Source organism: Tympanuchus pallidicinctus, unplaced genomic scaffold (assembly GCF_026119805.1).
Source record: "Tympanuchus pallidicinctus isolate F22 unplaced genomic scaffold, pur_lepc_1.0 scaffold12, whole genome shotgun sequence".
Classification (NCBI taxonomy): domain Eukaryota; kingdom Metazoa; phylum Chordata; class Aves; order Galliformes; family Phasianidae; genus Tympanuchus; species Tympanuchus pallidicinctus.
In genome coordinates this window covers 17,331,832-17,355,909 of record NW_026294637.1, presented here as the reverse complement: position 1 = coordinate 17,355,909, position 24,078 = coordinate 17,331,832, and the positions used below count along the sequence as shown (strand labels likewise).

General features: G+C 45.0%; 1 protein-coding gene across 9 annotated transcripts in view; it reads left to right on the top strand.

Moving 5' to 3' along the window:
* Window positions 1-24,078, top strand: part of PEAK1 (pseudopodium enriched atypical kinase 1) — a 95,896-nt gene that overhangs the window by 20,141 nt on the left and 51,677 nt on the right. The window contains exon 1 of one of the 9 annotated variants that reach the window (XM_052672519.1): window positions 14,209-14,339. The exons of the other annotated variants lie outside the window; for them this stretch is intronic. The gene's annotated coding sequence lies outside the window, so the exon portion shown is untranslated. Of the gene's footprint in view, window positions 1-14,208; window positions 14,340-24,078 lie in introns of those variants that run through there. 9 annotated transcript variants of the gene reach the window in all.

Here is a 24,078-nt window from a genome sequence, read left to right as displayed (position 1 = left end):
AAGAAAGTATTAGTCAGCCTTGAGGTTTATTTGTAGAGGTCTGAATTCAGGAAATGGCATTGTTACGCAAGGCTTGGAGCAGCTGGAAGAAAGGAGATGGATGTGCGATGGTCTGGAAGGGAAGCTGGGCTGGGAGGTTTGTTAGCTCAGGCACTGCTCGTTGTACTCTGCTGAGCAACTTGCTGTGAAAGTTCATTTATTCCTTAGGAACAGAACAGGGATTCAGGATCAGAAGGAAAGCGTTGGTGTATGTAGACTGAAGGTGCTTTTATTCTTTGTGCAGAAGTTTCTTCCGCTCCTTCAGGAGATCTGGGCATGCTTGACTCCTGACGTTTCTTTCCAGGGACTCATTACAACGAATGCACAAGTACTATCAGATCATTCTTATTCAGCTACATGATTAACAAAATGGAAAGATGGAGTGATTAAGCAATGAAACTGTAGATGTCCCTTGGGAGCACCTCAGCAGTTGTGCCTCAGCAGTTCCTACCTGATTCCAGCTCTGCCTTCAGAGGCGGAAGCAGCACCAAGTGTTTCTGTACAGATGGAAAGACTCTGACGCCTGCAGTTTACATTATGTTTTAAGTTAAAATCACAGAACTTAAAAGATAATACATATTTAATGACTTCTAGTGCTGTGTACAGTAACTTAGCATCAGAAAAAGTAGAAAACATCGAGGTTTTGTATGCTTGGAGCCACAAACTGCATTGCAAAATACCACATGAAGTCTCAGAGTAAAAGATCCAGATGCGGGTTGTTGGTGACTGAATAAAGGAGCTAGCTAATGAAATGTAGCATTTAAAGTACCTGAAAACTTGTATGGCAGAACACTCCAAGCCACTTTGCAGACATGCATTCTGATCAGTGCAAGCCAGGAAGGTGACACATTGAGTGCCCTGCTGTGTGCCTGTGTGCTCCTCCGTGTAAGTGTATCTGGTGTGTTTACTCACTGCTTGCATATGGCACAAAAGAGTTAGCATATGCAGCCCATTACTTTGTGCTAGGAAGTGCCCAATAGTCCACATTGTAAGATTTTACATGGGAAGTTTTGTCAAACCAGTGTGCAAAAACAAACCAGTGTGCATGTGTAATTTTGAGGTCAGTAAAAGTGTAGGAAATACTGCTGTGGGAAATTCAGAATAACATACTGGTGATGTAATTTTTACATCAAGTATTTTTTACTCAAGTATGAGCCTTTGAAGTGTTACTGTAGATCATCTGTAACTTGCTGGAATCTACATAACAGATATTTGAAGATAAAAATCAGTGGGAATAAAACCAACCAGGTAAATACTGCCTGGGTAAGGAAGCTAACTAATAAGGGCATTTGGGAACTGGCACTCCAAGAAGAGCAAGAATATTTTTCACCCACTTGAGCTTCATTGTTACTAAATAATACTTCATTTTCTACTGTTCCCATTTAGAAGTGTGTGTATGTTTCCTTTGGCAGGTGGGGTCAGTAGAAACTCGGGATGGTTTGGTTGCTTTGCAGGAGCTGGAGCTGCTAGAGAAGATGGGGATTTCTGTTAGAACAGCTGATCGTAATGCTCTCGTTGGAGATGGAACAGCTTTCAAAAATCATATTACTTCTGACAGCTAGAAAAAGTGTTTCTGTGTGGAAAAAGCATTTGTGTGTTGAGGCAGAAGTGTGCTGTGAGCTGAGTGCTTGTTCAGATAAATGATGCGATAGAGGGCTGGCTTTGACCCTAGCAAATCCTGACTCTGGGTTGCTTGCTGTTAGTTGGCCTGATTCAGGTAGGTTAAAGTGGATACTTTCTGGTTAAAAAAGAAGATGTGAGAAGATGCAGCCTATTCCTGATTCCTCCTGTCCTGCTGGAAGACAGTATGCAGTGCAAAAATGCAGTTACACACTGCTTGTTTCCAGGAAGGCCCCATGCACTACTCGTATAATGTAAAAGTGCTGCAATTGTACTGTGAGTTTCTTGGGCTAGCTGTATTGAATTTTTGATACAGCGCATACAAGGATTAAAATATTTCTGTACATACATGCTGTGATGTACTTTGGCACTAAAGCATCTGATTTTTTGCAGTGTTAAGGGGCAACGTGTGTTCTGGAGCTCCTATTTCTTGGCTGTGCTGCTGTATTCTAGTAGGGGCTTTACAAAGCTGTGTAGCCATTCCAGATGAGATCCTTTTCTTCTAGGAGTTCAAAATGAGAAAGACTGGAGATAAGCTACCAGACTGCACTGTTTCTGTATAGTAATTATCTTGCTTTAAACTCACACCTTTCCACAAAACCATGCTATGCAAGTTGTTCTTCCTCTCTAATGCTATGTGCTGCCTGTGGCAGAGAACAGAAAGCTGCCTGGGTCCCCAGGGCTTTATTCTGCCATTTTGCTGACCAACATTTCAATCAGTGGAGGCTTTAAAAGGTTGTTTTAGCAATGGAATGGTGACAAAAAAAAATAATTAAAAAAAAGGTCAAACAAAAACAAGCAAACAAAACACATCGAAACCCCTCTGTGATCACCATTCTTTTGGTGGTCTTGAAGAGTAAGCATGAACTGTGGTAAGAGATTTCTAATTATCCCTTCATGTTTTATTTGATGCCTTTTCTGTTTTATGATCATTAAGTGCCACCCCCACCCCCCCACACACACACACACTTGCAGCCCCCAAATGGTTTCAGATAACCATAGCAGTCAGATTCTGCTTGTGCTGTTTGTAAGGCTTCTGTAGAAGGCAAATATTAGAATGGTAAGAGGACAGAACAAATGTCAGCTCCATTTGTCTCCAGAAAGGCAGCATTGTTCTATGTTTCACTGCGTGTAATATGAAGGGATTTGTTTAAAGGGGGCCTTTCATAAAAAGGGAATTGCAGTTAAGGAAATTGTATGCTCTTTAGTTGCTGTTGTTTCAGAGCAATCTACACCAAAATGGTGTTTTTTGTAGCAGTGGAGCAGGCGTGGGCTCTGAAGCACATCTGCGTTCAGAGTATTTTTATCCTTCATGTTAAAGTAATGAGAGATGGGTAGCTAATGAAGGAAAGCACTGTTAACATCCAAAGGAAGGCAATGTGGATGGCCAGTGGTCTGGAGGAGAGGTTGTATGAGCAGTGGCTGGGGGCCCTTGGTTTTTTTGGGCCCCGGTTCTGGCCATAGCTGGGGTAGGTGGGGGGTTATACCCATGTGTGGCACAATAACTTGCCCAAATACTCTCACCAATTGCTGTGTTGCTGGTTGTGGTTGGCTCAGGGATCACCCCTGTGGCCAGGCACAGAATTGGAGGCAATCTGTTTGGTCTGGTGTGTGTTTAGTCCCAGTGAAAGTCCATGTGCTGTTATTTCCTATCACCCGTTATTTCCTATCACTCTGCATTGTACTGTCAGAGCATTCTGTGCTCAGTGTGAATTTTGCCTTGACATGTGTAGGATGTTTATATTTCATACTGTGTGCAACCAGAACGGACCTACGCGTTGCCCGTGTAGTATGTCAAGTTGAAAAGATCTTCAGCATCTGCAGTACTGAACAATTTCCAAATCTTTTGTTATAATCTTCAAGACAAGAAGTTTCCTAAGGTCCCTGATGCTTTGTTTCTAAAAAGATAGTCTTTTAAAGGTGGATAACCCATTCCCCAGAAGAACACGTTGAGAATAGTTTATTGACTAATGTATTCTGTAATGCCGTACCTCCGTTTGGTCTGGAAATCTGAGTAGACATCAAATTGTTTGCTTATCTTTTGGGATAAAATTGAGTCTTCTGAATTATTGAGCATGCTCTCGTGTTCCAGACCAGACCTGAGTGGGCTCTTTGTGCTAAAAGCTACTCATTAGTAGGTAAACTGATAGCTGAATGCATTTATTATTGATGCCTTAGTGGGAATTTCCCTGTCTGAGGAAGGATGGTAGCCGATGGAAGTAGTTTGCATGGAGACGTGATGTTAGAATGTTGTGCATGCTGTGCATTTATTTTTTGGGCTGTTTGCTACCCTGTGTGTCATTATTGATAGAAGCAGCTTGAGTCTTGCCTTCTTGCTGCCTTCACACGGTTCTTACAGGCAGGTCCTGTCCCTCCAGCTCCCTGCATCAGCCCCTTCCAGCTGCCCCTCTGGGCTCATGCCAGCACCTGGGCACACAATCAGCCAGGGCCAGGAGCTCAGGAGCAGTGATGAGGGTAGAGCCGTGGCAGCCCAAATGGAGGAAGACCAGTTGAAGATGTTGCAGAGGCACACCCGTGAAGCATTACTCATCTGCAGTATATGATTGTTAAGTTTCCGCTGCGACTGGAAGCTTCTGGTTGAAATGGATTTTAAATTAAGCCAAGTATTTGCAAAACAATAGGAGAGAGGAAAAACTGTAGCGTGAGTCATAAGCGTGGAAACTTCCACCGCTGCATCCGTCTGACTGCTGAAATCCTGGGGATTAGGTAAAAGAAAAACTGTAGTTCCCAGCGTGCCTCCTGTGTCCATTGTAGTTTGTTTATTGGGTAAAAGAAACAGTGTGGTCATCGAATCCTACTGGTAGGGCAAAAATTGGTAGTTTATGACCAGTGTTTCTAACCACGCTGCTTAGATGTTTTGCTACACAAACAAATGTGTGAGGCATTAAAAAAAATGCAAAAAAAAAATAGCCCTGCATATTAGTGTAGAAGTTAGCAGTGTATGGAAGCCTCCCCAGCTTCGTGCTGCCATCAGTCAGCATGCAGAGCCCCATGGCAGTTAGCCCCATGTGGACCATCTCAGGAGAAGGGTTCTTTGGAAATTTCAGCCTTCCAAGCCGACTGAATGCTCAGAACTTGTTTTTAGGGATCAAAAAGGGTTTTCTTGGCTTGGCTTCTACTACCTAGCTGTCCCTGCTGGGCCTGGTGGACTGCTGGAAACTTGGAAGACCCTTCCATTCATAGAACTTGACACCCACTGGCATCAAGGGACAAATCCTGCAGTTCCTGCAGCAGCTGCCAGAATGTTGCTTAGTTCTTCTGTAACTCATCAAGCAGGCACTTGGGCATCTTTGAAAACATAATTAGAAACCAAAGCAGGAGTGAAATGCTGAACTGCATCCGTCTTCCTCTTCCAAAAACGCTTGCAGTTCTACACTGAGGCATTTTCTTAAGCTCTTGCATTTAACTTTGTTGCTGTTTCTTTAGAGGTTGGGCAGCGGCATTACTCACAAAAAGGACTTTGCTCTTGATTGAGGGGGTAACGCTGTGGACTTGGAATTTAACAGAGTGTCTGGGAAAGCTGCTCTGTGAGCAGTGCTAAGAGGTTTGGGTGACTTTATGTGGCCCCGTTCTGTAGGTTTTGATTTCATTTAGGCAATGCAAATACGCTATTTAATACGTGTTTAAATTTCCTCCAGAACTTAGGACTTGTGTGATTTAAGGGGTGCATGAAAGCAATCACTTTGATATTTGGTTGCTAAATACTTCCACGCTCAGTCTGCTCCATACCTCCCTCATTTTTAATTCATCCTCGCTTTCCCATCTCTTAATGTTTCTGTAGATTATCTTGTGTAAGAGCAAAGCAGGTGACAGCTAGGACTGTATGGATGGTGGCAGTGCAGTTGGGTACGGCTCACCTTCCTGTCCCTGCTGGTCACTCATTTCCACTTCAGTGCTGACCCGTGTGTTCGTGCAGCCTCGTGGTGAACCGAGTCGGGAAGTGATGCAGCAGGAGGAGGACAGCCCTGCCAAAAATGACCAGCTGCCTGCTGTTGGCTTGGCTAGGCTGGCATAGGAGCAAAGAGCTGGCGGAAGAGGGGTAGGAGTGCTTAAGTTTATTCTTCTGCTGAACAAGAAATAATGGAGCCAAGGTCTAGAAACTAAGGCTTTGCCTGAAAGTGAGAGAGATGGGAAATTTGAGGAAGAGGTACACAAACAAGTTGAATTAAAAGTATTTGCTACTTCCTAGTTCATTTTCTTGAGTTTATTTGAAATCCATGTGTTGATTTAGCCCAGGTCAGTTGCTTACTTAGTTAAATTAAAGCAATAAAGTATTGAGTAAACAAAGCATACTCATGGCAGGGATGCTGATGAGGTGTAGGCAGCCTTTTTGCTTGTTCAGGCTTCCCTCAATGAAACAAGGTTTTCAGATGCAGTTCCTGAAAGCCAGTAGATGTGCAGCTCCTTTTTCAGGAGCACTGTGGAAGTCAATGCGAAATACCAGGGCTGAATGATGCTGAACTTCATGCATGCTGTGGTTGCTCGGCTGAAGTGTTCCACCAGGTTTTCAGTGCTCGTATTTTTGAGCAGTGTCACAGCTTTGAGCCAACCGGGGCAGATGAGGAAGAAGGCGAGGGTTGCTTACACTTGAAATATTTACCATCAGCTTTTCCAGTTCTATTGGATTTTTCTCTAATGCTGGAGACAAACTGCAACCCCACAGTGAGGTAGTGTGTGCCTTGCAGATAATAGCGATAGGGTTAAGATTGATGTGACAACCTGAGAATTACTCTCAATGTGAAGTTATCTATGAGGGTGTAATCCAACCTAGCAACTTGCCGTTGCTGAGGAAGTTCTGCATGCTCTGCTCTGCCCTTCCCTTCCTTCCCCAGCTGGGTTGGGGCTAGCACCTCTGAGCTTTGTCAGCTGATTTAACTCACTAACTAGGCAGAAAATGAACCTGGCAGAAGTGAAGAGCTGCCTGCTGTGCTAGCGGGATGCTGAGCACAGAAGAGGAAGCAGAACCACAAGGCTGACAGCAAAGGCAAGGAAGTGAGTGAATCTGCTTTGATCCATCTTTCATCTGTAACTGTGTTGAGCAATGTCACTTTCAATAAAGGTAGCATTGCTTATACCATTAACGCTGTGTATGTGTAAGGTATGTAACCATAGACCTTCTGTTGCAAAGGCTGCCTTCTCATTGTGTCACCTGTAACACCCAATCAAAGCTAAGTCTCCATTAGTGGCCTTAAAATTACTGTAATTAGGTGATTTTTGTATTATAACTAATGGTAAGAATTAGCGAAAATGTATGTTATGCTAAAGAAGAATCCCATGAGTGTTGCAGTCAGTGAAGCAAGAAGGCAGGCTGAGATAGGTACTTCTGTGTCAGAGAACTCCCCAGGCTTCACATACCCAGCGAGTCCAAAAATGAAGATGCTCCATTTGAATTCCTTTTAAGTAACAGGGTAGAAGCAGCCGCAGTGATTCTTACAGAATATTTCTTTTGCCATCGTTCTGTGTGCCAGGTAATGCAACCTACTGTTTAAACAAGCTGCTTTAGCTTGAGAGAGGAAGAAATCTTCTCCTGGGAACTGTCCTGTGCTGTGAGAGAGCAGGATGCTGCGGAGCTGCAGGGGTGCCGCTGGCAGGCAGCAGCTGGGTGCTGTGCCCTTTTCCTCAGGTCGGGGGGCTGCTTGGGGCTCAGGGCTCTGGTGGCTGAGAGCTTCCAGATGCTAGAACTGCTTTGGGCTTTAAATCTCCATTCAAACAAAGCGAAACTCGGAATATTCATGGCACGTCTTTCTCCATTGTATTTGCAGCTTGGACTGCTATGTGCTGCAGTGGTCTCCAGGCACTAGCAGTGTACAAAGCGAGAGCTCAGGGACTTTTTGCTGAAAGGGGGAAGGACTAATGCACCATCCTTGATGCTTTTGGCAGTTTTGACTATGAAGCAGAAGCCATTAGTTGAGGCTTACCTTCTCAAAGTCAGAATTTGCAATGGGCAGCGAAGACGAGGAGGATGCATTTGGGCAGGAGGCTTTGTCTCTGCTCCTGGGAGCTGCACGTTTATGGAGGACTGCTGTGGTAGCATCAGCTATCATGATTTCTGCCTTTCTTGGACAGAGATCCAAGCTGTATTAAACTTCATTACTCGCAAGCCCTGCTACAGCCAACAAATTTCCTGTTGGTTTTTAGTCCGTTGGTTTGCTACAAGGGAATTCTCCAGCAGTAATCAGTGAAAATGGCATTAAGCTGCTTTTGAGACGTCAAGTTTGAGTAAGCGAGGCTGTCTGCACCAAAGTGGTCTGTCACAGTTTTCAAAACAAAAAGTTGAGGAAACTCTCCTATTCAGGTCAAGTTCCCTCTCAGCCCTCTGGCACAGAAGAAGATGCTGACTAGTGTGATGCTTTGATTCACGGTGCTGTCTGGTGCATAGAGAGATAAAAGAACTTCAGCCTGATCTGCATAGACAGATTTTTAACTGCCTTCCTCAAAGGTGGGTGAATAATCACTTTGCTTCCTTGGCATAAGGGAAATCGCATCCAAATTTGTTCAATTACACGCGGAGAGAGGATTTACGGTTACCTTAGTAAACAAGCAAAAACGTTTACAAACCTGAAGTAGTTATTTTCACAATGGTGTGCGCTTTCCTGCCTGTATAAATTCTGTGTAATGCTCCAAATTCTACGTGGAAACGAGTCTGAGCATAAAAGAAAATAATGGGCATTATTCTTTCAGCCACACTTCTCAGCACTGAGCAAACTAATGCATTTATCTCAAGGAGAGGGAGCGAAGGAAGTCGGCATGAAACCAATCCGAGCTGTTAAGCTGCAGCAACATGAAAACATTAGTATTTAAATAAATGGTTCGAGTGAATTCCCGTCAGTTGGTGCTGGGCTGTTCGAATTTCCCCTTGATTTAAAAGAGAAAAGCAGGAAGGGTTTCAAGCAGCTCAGTTCATACAGAAATGACCTGCAAATGGGATTTGCGAGAATAATAGCCATCAGATTACAGGAAAATCGTGCCAGAGCAGCAGCTCCGCTTTGGATGCATTTATGCAGAGTGGGCAGCAGAGAGAGATGAAGAATTCCCCACAGCAAACTTAGCAGGGCCCCGGTGTAAGGCACTCATTTTATTCCCACTAACTGCTAATGCACTGCGGCTGCTTATGGCAGTGTTACATTAGGAAGCCTCACGTTGAAAACTTTTATGTCTGCCTATGACAAGTGTGTTACACAGTGTGTAAATATGAGTGTTTTCTCCCATTTATGTGCCTATTTTCAAGTGCAGGTACATGCAGGTATTTCCTTCTGGCTTTGTTCTGCATTATTGGAGGTCTGCTACCTCTGCCCGGTTCCAAGAGTCCTGAAATGTGATGGATAAATACTGCATTTTATCAATGCCTTGTACAGTCTTATAAGGCTGTGGAAGTAGAGATTTTTTTTTTTTAAGAACATCATAATTTTACCTACCTGCAGGGATTTTATCAGCACAGCAAAAAACTTGCAGCCACCAAAATTCAATTATAACTGAATTGCTAAGCCAGAGAGCTCGGCTGTGACACGGCACCACTGGGATTTTTATTGATGTATTTATTTTAACCTCCCCTGTCTTACCCTGGGGAACACATGAGGTATATTTGCTGCAGTTTATTGGGGGGGGGGGGCCTAAGGTTGAATAGCTGCATCTGGGCAGCAGTGGGAGTGAGTGAAAATAGGAGCTTGTAACAGGTGTTGGGCAGGCTACAGGAATCTAAATATTCTAATGAATGGCACTTGCAGTAGTTAATACTGAATAATGCAAGGTATCATTTTTAATTCAACATAGAGAATTTATAATTGCATTTTTGATCTGAAGAAATATAAGCTATGCTATCACATAGAATACCTTGCGTGCATGCGTGTCCTGTGTCTTGTTCCCTCATTTTCTAATAGGTTCTTTGGTGTTTGAGATACTGGAGGCTAGAATAGAGTCGTTTCTCTAAAAGCTTAACAGGATTCGTTTTGTAGCAGCAAATGAGCATTAGCAGTCTCTAGGAACACCGCAGCTCTTGCACTCAGACTTGACCTTGCACAGCAGCTTACAAAAGAGGAAGATTCCGAATGTGTGCGTGCAGAGCCCACTGTGGGTCTGTTTTGAAGCATTTTTTGACATCAGATGTTTACTCGAAGGGGGTTGCACTTCTCGTGACCTCCCCTCGCTACGCTGCAGTTCACAGTCAGTACTTGTGCTCTTTATCTGTAAGATCACACAGTCATTCTTCGTCCTCCTGTGCCACCTCCCTCTGCCCATCTACTTGCTGTTTGGTTTACTGCTGTGATTTCTTTATTCTTGAATCTAAATGCAATTATAACATGAAATCTCTCATTAGTATTCTGCCTGCAGCACGGTTCTGTGTCTGTGTGTATAGAGCAGAAAGGTACAGAGCGCAGGCAAACGCAATTGGATGGACAGAGGGAAGCCCCCAGATCATTTGTGCTCTGTAAACCTTGACAGAGACAGAACAGAATCATTTGATTTCAACTGCAAATCTGAAGGGGGTTTTAAATTTTAAGTCGTTTTTGAGAGTCTGGCCGTCATGAAGGTGGATGATTGGATGACTGTGTAATAGAAATGGGAGTCAGAATGGCTTAGGGAACAGTGAATGGAGGTGATATGCAAGAGTTAGCTTCTCATCTGTTTTCTTTCCTTCTGCACCAGCGCCTGGCAGCTCAGACACACAGCAAGGTACTTCAGCTACGGAATGTCCTTCCCCAGGATGTTGTGGATACTAAATTTTACATGAGTTCAAAAGGTAACTGGGTAAATGGATGAAGGAAAATTCCATACAAGGCTGTCGAGTACAAAGACGCCGTTGCCTTTTCAGGAAGTCTCTGAGCTGCACGGTGCTGGGCTTGAGGGTCTGGAGAAAGTGCTGGATGTGCCCTCGGTGTCTGGGATGCTGCCAGAAGCACGTGAAGGATGCGTGGGATTTCTGGTCCGCCCTGCTGGGTTGCTGTTGTGCTTTACACCATTTTTGTCCTCTCTGAGGCTTTCCTTGTATTTATAATCCTTCTGATCTTTTTTGCACCCTCTTTGATGGCTGGCAGTTTTGCTTGATTGGCAGCTGTTATTTTGAATCTCATCAGCTGAACCGCATCATCCCTTCTTAGATGAAGTCTGTTATATTTAGTTAATACTTGAAGTTAATACTTTATTCTGCACAGATGAATCACTCTTCCATGGCAATCACCTACTCTGTCCCTGACTTTGTGGTTTGGAGTTGCATTCTGACCCAACATCTCATAAAACCGTTTTCTAGAGGAGTATTTAAATGACATAAAAATTCAGAAAGCATTCCACAGCTTTTTCCCCAGAATTGTCTGACATTGACCTCCCCTGTCTTCTTATGTCTTTGCAGTGTAGCGCTGCCGTGGCTAAAAGCATCCACTTGGCCAGTACTCCACAGCATGTGAATTGAACACGAGAGGAAAGTCTGTAACCTGCCTCACCTCCATCTCTCAAAAACAAAAATGCAGAAAGAAAAAATGATCTCTTAAAGCTCTCTCTCACTAAACGCAGGTTGGAGTTTAAGTGTTTTTGGCAGCCATACAATTGGAGCTGTGCAAACCAGCTGCAAGCTGGAAACAAAGCGTACTGTGCAGTACGGAAGCAGCCAAGGGCAGCAGACAATATGCAGCCAGCAGGGCTCTCCTCCAGTTTGCCATTAGCTAAGAGTGATACTGAAGCTCAGCATCATGCTTAATTCTGATAGTTGCACATTGTGTTAATACAGCAACTTGTGTGCAGGGAGAAGGAGCACAGCCCTCGATGATGCCTGCAGACCACTGCTGGAGTGCTGTGCTCCCACTCAAGTGCTCTCTTCTCTAAAGGCATCACTCCACTAATAGCTCTTGTGCTGCAGCACTCAGCGTGGTTTCCCAGTCTCTGAGCACTGCAAGCCCTGACCCAGCTTTTTGCCTTGCTGTTGTGGGGACTGAGCCTGGTTAGCTGTGCCCCTGATGCTGCTTCTGGGCTGGCAGAGCTGCCTAATGCAGTGCTAGCAGCATTGTGTTGCATTTATTTGCATTCTGGCTCTTCTGACCACTGCAAGTTGGTTTCTATTGCACTTTCTTGCTTGAGATAAACGTAGTATTTTATTCTTGTCATTCTCACTCAAGGTTGAGTGGTACCACACTGAGATGTCAAAAGGTGATGGGTGGTAGCTGGCAGAGCTTAAGCACCAGTTATTTTCTTGGAAGTACTCCAGTTTTTGATCACTTCCATTTATCTTACTATCTGCTTTTATGTAAAATGATGACATGTAACAGCAATATATAGAAGATGCTTTAGGATTTATTTTGGAAATAATTTTTCTAAAGATCAGTGTGAATTCTGGAACAGACCAGAGTAAAAATAATATCATGAAATGTCATAGCTGGTAAGGCTATTTAAAAGAAAAGCAGTTTTGACTAATGGCCCACGTATGTGGCTTAACATTTGAGTAAAGATTGAGTTTCTGGTTATGGTGGGAAGGAGGAGCGAAGCTGTTCCTCTGCTGCTTCCTTCTGGGATGTGGTGCCTCTGGTAGCTGTGGGCAGAGCAGGGTGCAGAGTTGCCCAACGTAGTTCCCACTGCCAGCAGAACTCCTGCACCTGGTGTTTGCCCTCCGGCCTGCTGTAGGTGCACTGCTTGTGGAGCAGTCGCTGGGGCCTCCTACTTGAACACCCAAAATCCCTTTTGCCAGAGCTATCAAGGCCGTTCCTAAAAATATTTCACTCCTAGTGTTGTTCCTTTTCCACTTTCTCAGTCTGCCACAAATCGCACGTTTCTTGCAGTCCAATATCTAAAAAAGCTTTTTCTTTGCTTCTCTTTGTTGTTTTTTTTTTACTACTGTACAAATTGTTGCTCGTTCTCATGTTGCCATCTGCCAGTTTTTGTACAGCAATTATAATTAATAAGCGAATGTTCTGCTTATGCCTGTTCTAAGGGTCAGTCAAAATATATCACAGCTGATGCTCCTGCTTGCCTGTGGTTGAGTCGGAGGCTCATATGGGATCATCAGAGATGGGATGTCATCCCATCTCTGCATGGATGATCCGCATGGGATGTCAGCTGTAAGCCAGTGTCGCTGGAGGCTGACCCCATCATTTTGTAAAGCCCGTGCAAAGAGAAGATCTCTGCTTTGTCTGCTGCCTTCTGGTGACATTCAAGGGAGAAAATAAGACATCTCGTTGCTCACTGCAACTTTGGAATGCCACCTAATGCACTTATTTCAAAATTTAAAAAACTATGTTGTGACAGAAAAGGAAGATTGGAGGTAAAATGGCAAATCCCTGTGTATGAAGCTGTAGAAGTACTAAATGTGAGTGCTTGGGCAACTTTAAATTATGTTCATTTAAATGAGGAATTAAAAAATTTGATCATGGAAGGCAAGTAGAGTTTTAAGATTATTCAGAGGAGGAGCACCCAGTGCTTGGAGCACTGCACTGAGGCCAGTGGGATGAAATTAAACAAGACCAAGGGCCAGGTCCTGCACTTTGGCCACTGCAACCCCAGGCAGAGCTACAGGCTTGGGGCAGAGTGGCTGGAAGACTGTATAGAGGAAATGGACCTGGGAATGTTGGTTAATGCTGGCTGAACACGAGCCAGCAGTGTGCCCAGGTGGCCAAGAAGGCCAGTGGCATCCTGGCTTGTGCCAGCAGTGGTGCAGCCAGCAGGAGCAGGGAAGCGATCATCCCTCTGTGCTCAGCTCTGGTGAGGCTGCACCTGGAGTGCTGTGTTCACAGCTGGGCCCCTCGCTGCCAGAAAGACATTGGGGCCCTGCAGCGTGTCCAGAGATGGGCAGCACAGCTGTGAGGGGTCTGGAGCACAAGTGTGATGGGAAGCTGCTGAGGGAGCTGGGATGGGTGAGCGTGGAGAAGAGGCGGCTCAGGGCAAACCTGACTGCCCTCTCCAACTCCCTGACAGGAGGTTGTGGTGAGGTGGGGGTCAGCCTCTGCTCCAGGTAACAGCGATAGGATGAGAGGTGATGGCCTCGAGCTGTGCCAGGGCACGGACAGGTTGGACATCAGGAAAAATTTCTTCTCCAGAAGAGTGGTCAGGCAGTGGCACAGGCTGCCCAGGGAGGTGGTGGAGTCACCATCCCTGGAGGTGTTCAAGAAACATTTAGATGTTTAATGAGGTTTAGTGGGAGGATATTGGCGGTAGGTGGATGGTTGGACTGGATGATCTCGGAGGTCTTTTCCAACCTTGGTGGTTCTATGATTCTCTACTTCTGTTCTCCCTGATGGAGGTCACTTGCCTGAGGTGTCTGGTAGGTGTGCTAACAGCACCTCTGCATTTACCCACTGTGAAGAGCCCTGGAGAAAGACGGCTCCATGTGCGCAGTGTGTGTGAACACAACCATGCACAAACTGAGTAAGTCATCTGGGACTTGTGGCTAGATGAGGACAGGATACTGTGATGACAACTACTTTCAGACATTCATTAAATGAAAGAAGAAAGTCCATGACTTCCGTGCTCAAAAACCTGCAATAATTTTATCTTGTATAACGACAAGCACTTGAACTCTGCTACTGGACTTCATAGACATTAGTACCTCTTTCCCACAGTGCTCCCCTGGCCTTCACCTTGCCAACCAGTGGTGCTGTCAGGAAACACTCCTCTGCATTTCTTTTGCTTCTGCTAACCTGTGATCTTGAAACTCTCCTGCAGCAGCAACATGCAATATTTCAGTAAGTCCTATTTATTGTCAGATACATAGTTTTGGTTAAAAAAAAAAAGAACAACAAAAAACAAAACCTCTTGATCCCTAAAACCTTCAATTATTTTCCCATTAGAAATAAATATTCTCCAACTTCAGTCCTTCCTCTTTAATCTGTAAAGCACAGCACACACTGTGGTTTCCTTGTTGATTTTAGAGATAACTCTTAGCCTGCAAAAGGCCTTCTGCCTCAAGAACTTTGAAAAGAGGTTTTTAAGGGGATGATGGAGTGCAGCTGCCAGAAGAACAGACGTGGGGAAGGGGAGGGTTACACAGATGGTTCCAATGCAGCTCTGAGAGCAGGGAAGGAGTGTGGTGGTGGGTGGGGAATGGATTGGAACTCAGACCATAATCCCAGAGCAAGTTCTGGGTTTAGGCAGTGGCAGAGTTGCACAAACAGCCACCTGAGGTTTTGGGTTGAGTGGGTTTTTGCATTGTTGCTTTTGATTTTCTCTGCTGCTGCAGTACTGCTGATTCCTCTTTCTCCCTCTGTCCTCATATCCATATTTATTGCCTGGGCCTTCTCTTGCTTTGCCAACAGGCTTCCTGTATCAGGCTATGTTTGGATACTCAGGAAGCTTTTGTCAGTGTGGAATAGTACCAAAAGCATACATTTTCAGTAGCTGTTGACGTAAGAGAGACTGTTGTAGAAAACAACAGTAAGAAAGGTATAGTGACTTCTGTGGGTGTACTGACAGGTGCTGCTCCTTCCTCTCAGAGCTGCACACTGCTGTGGGCATGGTAAGCTCTGCGTGGCCAAGTCTGAAGCTGGCAATGTTGTCACCTCCACGTGCAATTGACAGGTCAAGGTTTTGTAACCTTTCAGGATGGCTCCCGCAGCTGTTAGATGGGGCACGTTGTGTTGCTGGGGAGTTCAGCACAGTGGGCAGGCATGTGTTTGGGGCTTGGTTTGTATCTTCTGGCTACGTGGCCAGCTCGCTTCTTCTCTAGGCAGACTTATTTTGACCTCGTCATTAGTACCAGAGCAGCTAACGCAGAAACACGCTGCCCTTGCTGGTCTTTCTTTTCTTCAAGTGAAGGAGTAGTGTTCTGAGAGTACGTGGAATTTCAGCCTACGCAGCAGCCCTTGGGATGTCTTCATCTTGCAGAGGCAGAAGCTTTTCAAAACAGTAGCTCAGAAGGAGCAAGTCCTTCAATGCACGAATAGCAGATACTTGCTTTTGAGAGCCCTTAAGTGTGAGGCAGCCACTAACTGCTGCCTTTCTCTGCGTGTGTCTGTTCTATTTTAAACAGTGTATTCATTCCAAACTTTGCATTTTTAAAAGCAAACAGAAAAAACGTTTTGACTTATAAACTCTCGTTCTCCAAATCTCCGGCACATCTGTGAGTGTATATTAACAACATAAATATATGCAGGAAAGAAGGCACACTCCCTGCACAGGTTCATTCCTTTCCTTTCAACCAGTTTGTGTGCTCTGTCTACAGCGCAAGGACACCATTCTGAAGCAAAATCATTACAGCCCTCTGAAAGCAGGGTGCATCTCTTTCCTTTACCACCTGATCAGCAGTGGGGTAATGCCCCTTCAAAATGCTATCGTTTCTGAGTGTAGGAGGCAGGTAATTTTCAGGAGAGCCTGTGGGTGCCAACCGTGTCCTAGCCCTGGGGTCTGCGCAGCTCCTGCAGCCCCTTGGTCAGGGCTGGCATGGGCACGAGCTTGTGGGCTGTGAAGTGCTAGTGGGGGGTCTACTGAGCTGTGCTGCTGTGCTGTGCTCCTGGGATGGGCAGTTTGGAAATGCTGCTTTCCCCAGTCTTTACGCTGTGATGCAGAAGTGATAACATGCACGCTTAGGGTGATGTGTTTTCACAGGTTTTTGTACCCAAGATACCCACCTGCTGATATGCGGATTAGCACTGCTGGTGGTGGATTCTCACTGTCTGGCAGTCACTTGAAATCAAGGAGCAGCTCTCAGAGCACAGAAGGCAGCGATGTGCAGAAAGATACGGTCTAAGCAGCCTTGCACAGCCCTTGGAGGGTGTACTTGTAGCCAGCAGAAGGAAAAACATCCCCCAGATGATGGCTTTGGTTTTTGTGTGGGTTGCTTCAGTTTTGCCTCTTTGCAGTTGCTTGTCATAATTGTTATGGTGGCATTTAGAAAGGTGGGCTCACTGTTACTGTGCCCTTCCACCTGGGCAGGCTGGGGCTCGGGCAGATGGCACAGGTGGCCCCAAGCTGCTTGCGCCTTCTGGCCTGTGCTGAGCCCTGTGTCCCAGACAAATGGGCTTAAGTAGAGGCATGCATCTGGTTCCTGTGGCCTTTGATGATCCAGACACTAGAAAACCTATCAACAAATAGATGCAGCTTTCAGAACGTGGTGCTGCCCTGACCTGGGGCCGTGGGAGAAGGGCTGAAGCAGCGGGTGCTGAGATGTGCAGCGAGCTCATTGCCTGCTGGAGGCCTTGCCACACGGATCGTGGGTACTAGGATGTGTGAAGCACCTCCAACTTGAGTGGTAATAAGATTTCTTATTTCCTTATTACAGCTTTGTAAGATCGTTTGTACGGATGCTGTTTCTTACTGCTGTATGTCAAACAGTAATATTGCAAGTCTAACATTGAATGAGCCTTAAATGTTGTGAGTTTCATTTATTAGTGAGAAATTGGAATATTTTGTCCGATGGATTGCTTGGTAATTTAGAGGAATCTGTTCCCAGGGGTTCATCTCATCTCCATTGCTGAAAAGCAACAGCAGGTTTGGTTTTTGCTGTGTCACTGACTCTCCCTTCCCCAGGTCCAGCAAAACTGCACTTCAGGAGGCATTGTGGAACCATCTCTGTAATGATTGCGATTCATCTGGCAGCTGACTCCTGCAGACTCCAAAGCATACACATTGACACAGTGCACTGTGTAGGTTGGTTTCTGCTAATGATGAACAACATTTCCATAGCATTTCCTTTTTCTTTTCTGCTGTTTTTACTTGCTTTTCTTATTCTCTGCCCTCCATCTACTCGTAATTGGGTACAAACCACTCAGAATACATTAAATTGTATTGCAGGGCTGTATTGTATCCTTCCCACATCTGTGTGCCAGAAAGGATGTGGAATATAGAAATGCCATGCTTTTTTAAAGTGGGAACAGGCACACTCCATCTTCTCTAAGTTACCAGTTACAATATAAAAAATTAGAACTTCTAATATTCAAAACCTGTGATTTAAGGCATTTACTGTGATTTAAGGCATACAGTGTTGGGCTTCTTATTGTCGTATGTCTTAGCTTTTCATGGATGTTTGGCTGTTCATCTCAGCAATGTAAGACGTAGAAACAGAGCTGAAGTGATCCTGAGGGCACAAACCAGCAATGTGAGCACAGTGCAGCAACACTGGGATTCCTGTCTCTGCTTCGTGCAGGATGATAATGTTTAGAGTGCCTTGTATCAATGATAAACACACTGTGGGCTTCATAGGATATCTGTATGTGTTGCATTCTTGTTAGCTAGAGTTTCAAACTCTATGGTTCCTTCTTTCATAGAATCGTAGAATCACAAGGTTGGAAAGGACCTGCAAGACCTTCACCCCCTCTTTGTTGTTGAGAAGGCAAAAGAACAGGTCTGTCATTGTCTAATATGTAATTTTTGGTAGAAAAACGTGTTCTACGTTTCTCAACCCTGCAAGGTTAGCTGTTTCCCTCACCTAGCCCACCCGTGTACATTGTGCTGAGTGAGCACTTGGGTGGGAGACCAGTTAGTGCCCTGGGATGGCAGAGCTTCTCTCAAGGTCAAAGGCAGATCTGAAAGCCACATTCAGGTACCTGAAGTCCGCTATGCAAGTACAGGCTGGTACTTAGCAGGCTCCCAGCCCTAAGCAGACTGCTTTGGCCCATCCGTGGGTCAGTAGGCTGGTGGGAGTTCTCCCCAACTGGTTTCCCATCTCGTAGTTCCCTGACAGCTGCTTGAGTGTTGTATTTATTTCTCCTAGCTGGTGTATGGGAGAAGAGTAGGGCTTGCAGATTCCGTCCATCTGCAGCGCTGACAAACGAAACTCAGGGGAATGATTAGAGATGCTTTTGTTTTTTCAGGTTTATAAGTTTACTGTGTTCTTACAGCATTCCTTCTCTGTTCTTCTCTCTCCCTCTCTCTGTGGCCCTCCCTCTATGAACATGTGTACGTGTGCTCACAGGTCTCTGCTTTGCCGGATGCCTGATGAGAACGAGATGACAAGACAGTGTGCAAAGCTGTGAACTGGGGCACTGGAGATCTTGGATTTCTAGAAGACACTTATGGGCCTAGAAATATTGACAGGACAAATTGAGAAGCAATGCAAACTCTCATTTGTTCTTGGTAGGGAGGGAGCTTATTCCACCTTGGTACGTCTTATTCAGTAGCTACAGGTTGCTTGCAACCACCTTCTTTTAAGGGGAAGTTTCTTAGAGAACTGGAAGGACGTGTTTTGTTTGTTCCTTTATATGCTGCTGCCTAGCAGAGCACCGAAATACCGAAATAGCACCAGCTGTAAATCTGTCGGGCTCAGGGCTCCAGCCCATGGCAGTTTCCCATCGTCAGTGCAGAATTCAGCCCTGAGGGTGCCACACCGATGGATTCCTTCTGTCTCCCAGAGCAGCTGGAGGGCGTTGCATGGGAGGAGCTCTTGGCTCAGGGAATTCAGCTGGGAGGGTTCTCTCCCGGCTCTGGAACGCATTTTTTCCACTTGACTCACTGAGTGAAATCTCAATAAGCGATAAAATTTCTAAAATTACTGTTGAATCAGTTAGAATAATAAAAAGCACATTTATCATCAGGAAGGGAAGAGCAAACTAAGGGGGAAGATGCAGTGCAGAGGAAATCACCACCCTGTCCATGGCAGGCAGAGAGCTCACCGCTGCCCCACAGCCACCAGTTGCCTTCTGCCTTCCAAGGGAGTGAGCCCTGTACTGCCTCTGGTGTGGTCTGCAGACAGATGCCCCTAGGCTGCTCCTTCACATAGGTTGTGAGCATGAAAGGGAACAGCTCGCTCCTTCCTATGGAACACACTTCTTCCCAGAAATAACACCGGCTTTTGTTCCTTCTCTTTGATTTGGCACATAGTGCAAGGAAGGAGGATAAGGTACTGGCACCGAGGCAGCCTGGCATGCTGGTGTGTGCTATAGATATAACTAAGTACCTACATAAGGGGAGGTAGGGTTATTGGCTTAAATGTGCTTTTAAGAAGATAACCATGAAAAGACTCCTTTAATGCTTTTACATTTGCATAGCGTGTTTCCTTTGTGCATTCCTGAACCATTTGCCTAACTTCACCTGCTTTATCAATTGCCCTCTGCTTATGACTGGAAAGGCATTCTGGGCAGAGCCGTGTTTCCGGCTGGCCGCCTTTCTGCTGGCATGAGGAGCCACAGGATTACATTGCTACACAATAGACATTAAGCTTTGCCCAGGTGTAAATCATGGAATGACAGAATTGCTTGAGTTGGAAGGGACCTCAGTGTTCTTCTATTTCTAGCCTCTGTGGAAAGGGTTGCCAAATAATCAAGGCAGGGTTCACAGTGAAGGCTTGGGGCTCAGGTCGAGATAGGAAACTCAAGATGTGCTTGGCTTGGGGGGTTAAGAATAGACTGTCCTTCCCTGAGACCTGGCATGCTACTTTTTAGGCTCAACCATACTTTTTCAGCTGACGTTTAAATGACTGAATATAATGATTCAGGATGGAAACATCAACACAGGAAGCAACGGCAACATAAAAGTATTTGTTTAATGTCCCTATATGCAATTCTTTCCAAAGGGCAATTGTGATTTTTTTCACCAGCTTGCTGTAGTCGTCATTTTCACTGACGCTCACCTGTGAGATCAGTGCCATGGCAGCTCTGTTCGAATGGTCGCCCTTGATGGTTTGTCTGACAAAAGGAGACTGATGGCTGTGTGCTGGGATTGCTGCGGCGGTTGTCCCTGGAAACTTAACTGGGCAGGTCAGGCAAAATGGAAAAATCATCTCATAGACTTTGTGGAGCTCCAAACCAATACAGCTCATCATTTTCAACAAGCTCCTGTGTTTCACATGAATCGACTCAGCTGCCGGCTTTTAGCTCTGTAGGCGATGGGATCGCTGGCTGTGGGAGCTGTGCATTTCCAGAGGCTGGCAGATAAGGAGCCTTTTCTTTACAGCAAAGCCTCCCATCTTCATTTCCTCAATATTTGTAACCAATTCAGCCTCTGTTAGTTTCCATCATGTGAAGCTAGCGTTCTGCATTTTGTGATTTTGATTCATGAGCTGTTGAGTTGGTGATTATTAGATTGTGTTTTTCATACTGGGTCCTTTTATTCTTATCTAGTTTCATATTGTATGACACAGCACTGGCAAGAAATGCATTCCCATTCTTCTTACGGGGAAGAAAAAGCACTGAACACATTTCAGATTCTGCTAATTAACAGAAGGATCAGCTTCAGATAATCTCCACATGTAAATCTCCTCCTGCAAACAATCACGTGTGATTAAGAATAGATTTCTTAGGTAGCTGCCAATAGAAAAATAATTTTTTAGTGTGCTGTTCAGATGTTGAAGAGTTGCAGCCTATGGTATGGGTGCTATTTTTTGCAACTGTAAATCAAAGCAGTTCCATTAGCTCTATATTCTCCCAATTAGGAAATGGCATATAGGCAGCGATGTAAATACTTCTGGTCTGTCTGAGAGCAGAGTGAGGGGATGAGAGCAGAAAGTAGCGTGTCTGAAATGCACCTGAGAGGCAGCAAGAGGCTCCCAGGGACACACAGCCCTTCCTCCTTTCTTCTTCACTGTCCTGTGGAGGGGCTGTGCTCACGCACAGCTGGAGTGCTGTGTTTGTTCAGCACTTGATAGGAAGATGAGGGAAAAACAAAATGCCGAATGAAAGAGTCCCTCTCTGGAATTCTTCACATTCTTACCTCCCCACCCAGATTTTTTAAAACACTCCAAGTGTGCTACTGGGATGGATGCACAAGGTTGTTCTTCTTTGTAAACCCACGTGGGGTCTAACGATGGCTGACTGCTTGTGTTCTTACTTTTTTTCTTATTGCGCTGTGTTTTTATCATTGGTTTCTGTGGTGTCTTTCTGTTCTAAGTCTCGCACCATTTTTGTTTCACCAAATTAAACTGTTGCAGATTTTTTATTTCTTGCATTAGTGACTAGAAATAAAAGCTTTGGCAGGTACTGCTCTGTAACAAAAAGCAACAGAAGTGTTTTCTCCTGCTCAGAGTAAGACTAATTGGCTACAGAACAAAAACTGGAAGCCAGAGGAACTGAACTTGTCTAAAAATTGGTGTTACGAGAGAGACGTTAAATTAATCAGCATGGATGAATTTGTCTTTCAAATGGACAAGGCATTTTTTCTGCATCTAAAGAAAGAGAGCACCAAACCAAGAAGAAGTAATATTTCCCCAACTGTGTGTCCCTGAGCAATTCTAAAGACTTTGGTACCCAGTGAGGTTGTTTTCAGGGATGGATACCGGCGCTTACCTTGGCTGCTTGAACAGCAGCGGCGTCCTCGAGTCTGGCATCAGTCAGTGCTGGGTTAATTGCCTTAGTATTGCTGCAAAGAGATCAGTCTCCAGCTGGCCGTAATTCAGGCTGGGTTGTTCCATGACTTGAAGATTTTTATATTCACGGGATCCACAGCTTTCTGCTGCCCTCATTTCCTGCAACGTAGGAGTACTTGTATCTCAAGGAAGGGGGGCAAGGAGTGGGTGACACTGTGCACCTAATTCTTACCAGCATCCTTAGGTATCTACCCGGGCAATAAGCAATTCAAGTCTCAAACAAAAGGAGGACTTTTAGCTAAAAAACATTATTTCAGCTGACTGGGAGACCACGTGGATCTGTAGAAAGCACAGTGGGTTCTCTAATATCTGAGGTCACTGCTCTGTAAAGCTTGGTGTTAGAGACCACCACCTGTGTATGACAAAACTTGGATAGCAAACCAGGAGTGCACGTCACCTGGAGCAGTCAATGCAGGCAGGTAACTCAGTCACAGCGGGGCCAAGGGTGATCTGTCAGACCTGCTTTGGTGAAATGAGTCTGCCTCTGTTTTTGCTGCTGTATTACTGCAACTGCAATACGGGCACGTGCTTTTGTAGATGCCCTGCTTTCAGGAGGCACTGCTTAGCTTGCTTTCTCTTCAGGACTCAGGTCATCATGACCTGTGCTCTGTGCAGCCCCTTGTGTTTTCAGCCTTTATTGCAACTCATGATCAAGAAGAGCAGGTTTTCAAATTGTTCCTCTCTTTGGGGAAGAAATAGCTCTTTGTTTAATTTTCTTGTAAAACTAAAGGTAATTAATATGATAAAGGTAATTACCATCTGTAAGTAGGTAATGCCAGCCCATAGCCACATTAGCCTGTTCCTTGAGAGTTGGTAGAACAGGGTGTGTTGTTGGCGATGTCCCTGAGCTGCTCATGGTGTGAGCAGTGTTTGGCCCTGGGGAGCCTGCTGGTCCCTGGATGCAGAGCTTAGGACAGACTGTCCCAGGCACTGTGAGTGACTGAGGGCTTCTCTGTAACAGATGCTTGAGAAGGACTGGAAGTTTTAATGCAACTTGAGCAAGGCGTAGAGCTTCAGAATGGTCTCTGTCCTACCATAATGCCTGGAGGCATTCAAGGCCAGGCTGGATATGGCTCTGAGCAGCCTGGTCTGGTGGTTGGCAATGTTGTGTATGGCAAGATGATTGAAACTAGATGATCATTGTGGTCCTTTTTGACTCAGGCCATTCTATGACTCTATGATAATGCCTGCATAAAACTTGCTGCTGAAAGTTCTCTCCTGGGCACTGCTTGCTTCTCAGGTGCAGAGGACAGCAGAGCTGTAACAACTTCACTGCTGTGCTGAGCCATGCAGTGTCATCTGTCTGTGGCTGAGCGGTTATTTCTTATCTTCACAAGCCTGTTCAACTTGCTAGACTGGGAGAAAACTGCTGTTCCTCCCCATCCACAGGTTACTGTGCTGATGTTACAAAGCTGAGTTGGTTTGGAGATGTCAGGAGAAGAGCAGAGCCAGTTTGAGTAGAGTGATAAGGGTAGAAGGAGGTGAGCATTTCCATCTAATTGTAGCTCACAAATGTCTGATAAGCATAAGAGCCTCAAGAAACTTACTGCTAGACAAACTCGAGGGTAGATAAAGAGGTACAAGTTAGATTCCTTCTTCTTTGCTTATTACGTGCAAAATATTTTCATATTTGCACATCTTATTCTGATTACCTTCATGCATTTTCTTTTCAGATTTAATTCAGACAGGTATCTCCAGCAGTGGCTGTGCAGATATCTCTGAGCTCCACTTAGAAAATGTGCTTGCAGTGTGGTCTCTTAACTGTTACTGCTCAACTTTCTGCATGGGGGCATTCCTTGGTGCTGTGGCACTGTTTGCTAGACTAACATAGCTAATTAGTGCATAAGTGCACTAACAGTGTTGCAAATCATAGGTGCAGAATGTACACACGAGAAGGTAAATTTTATTTTGTGCTTGGCAATTAACTTTTTCAATTTCCTTTTGTGTACTTGATTACCTTTCTAATAGGGCATCAATGTATGTTTTGGTATTTAGACAAGAATGTTTTATTTACTGAACTGTTGTGAAAGTTTATATTCTCTAAGCACAGAATTTATAATCACAGATCCTGTTTATTGTCTGAAAATAAGTCTGTTAATCCTCGGGGTATCTAGACAGTTCCCTTGAAATTGTACTGTGATGACTTTGGAAAAAGAGCTGACAGGTTTCTGGAGCTGATCCGCGGCTCTGTA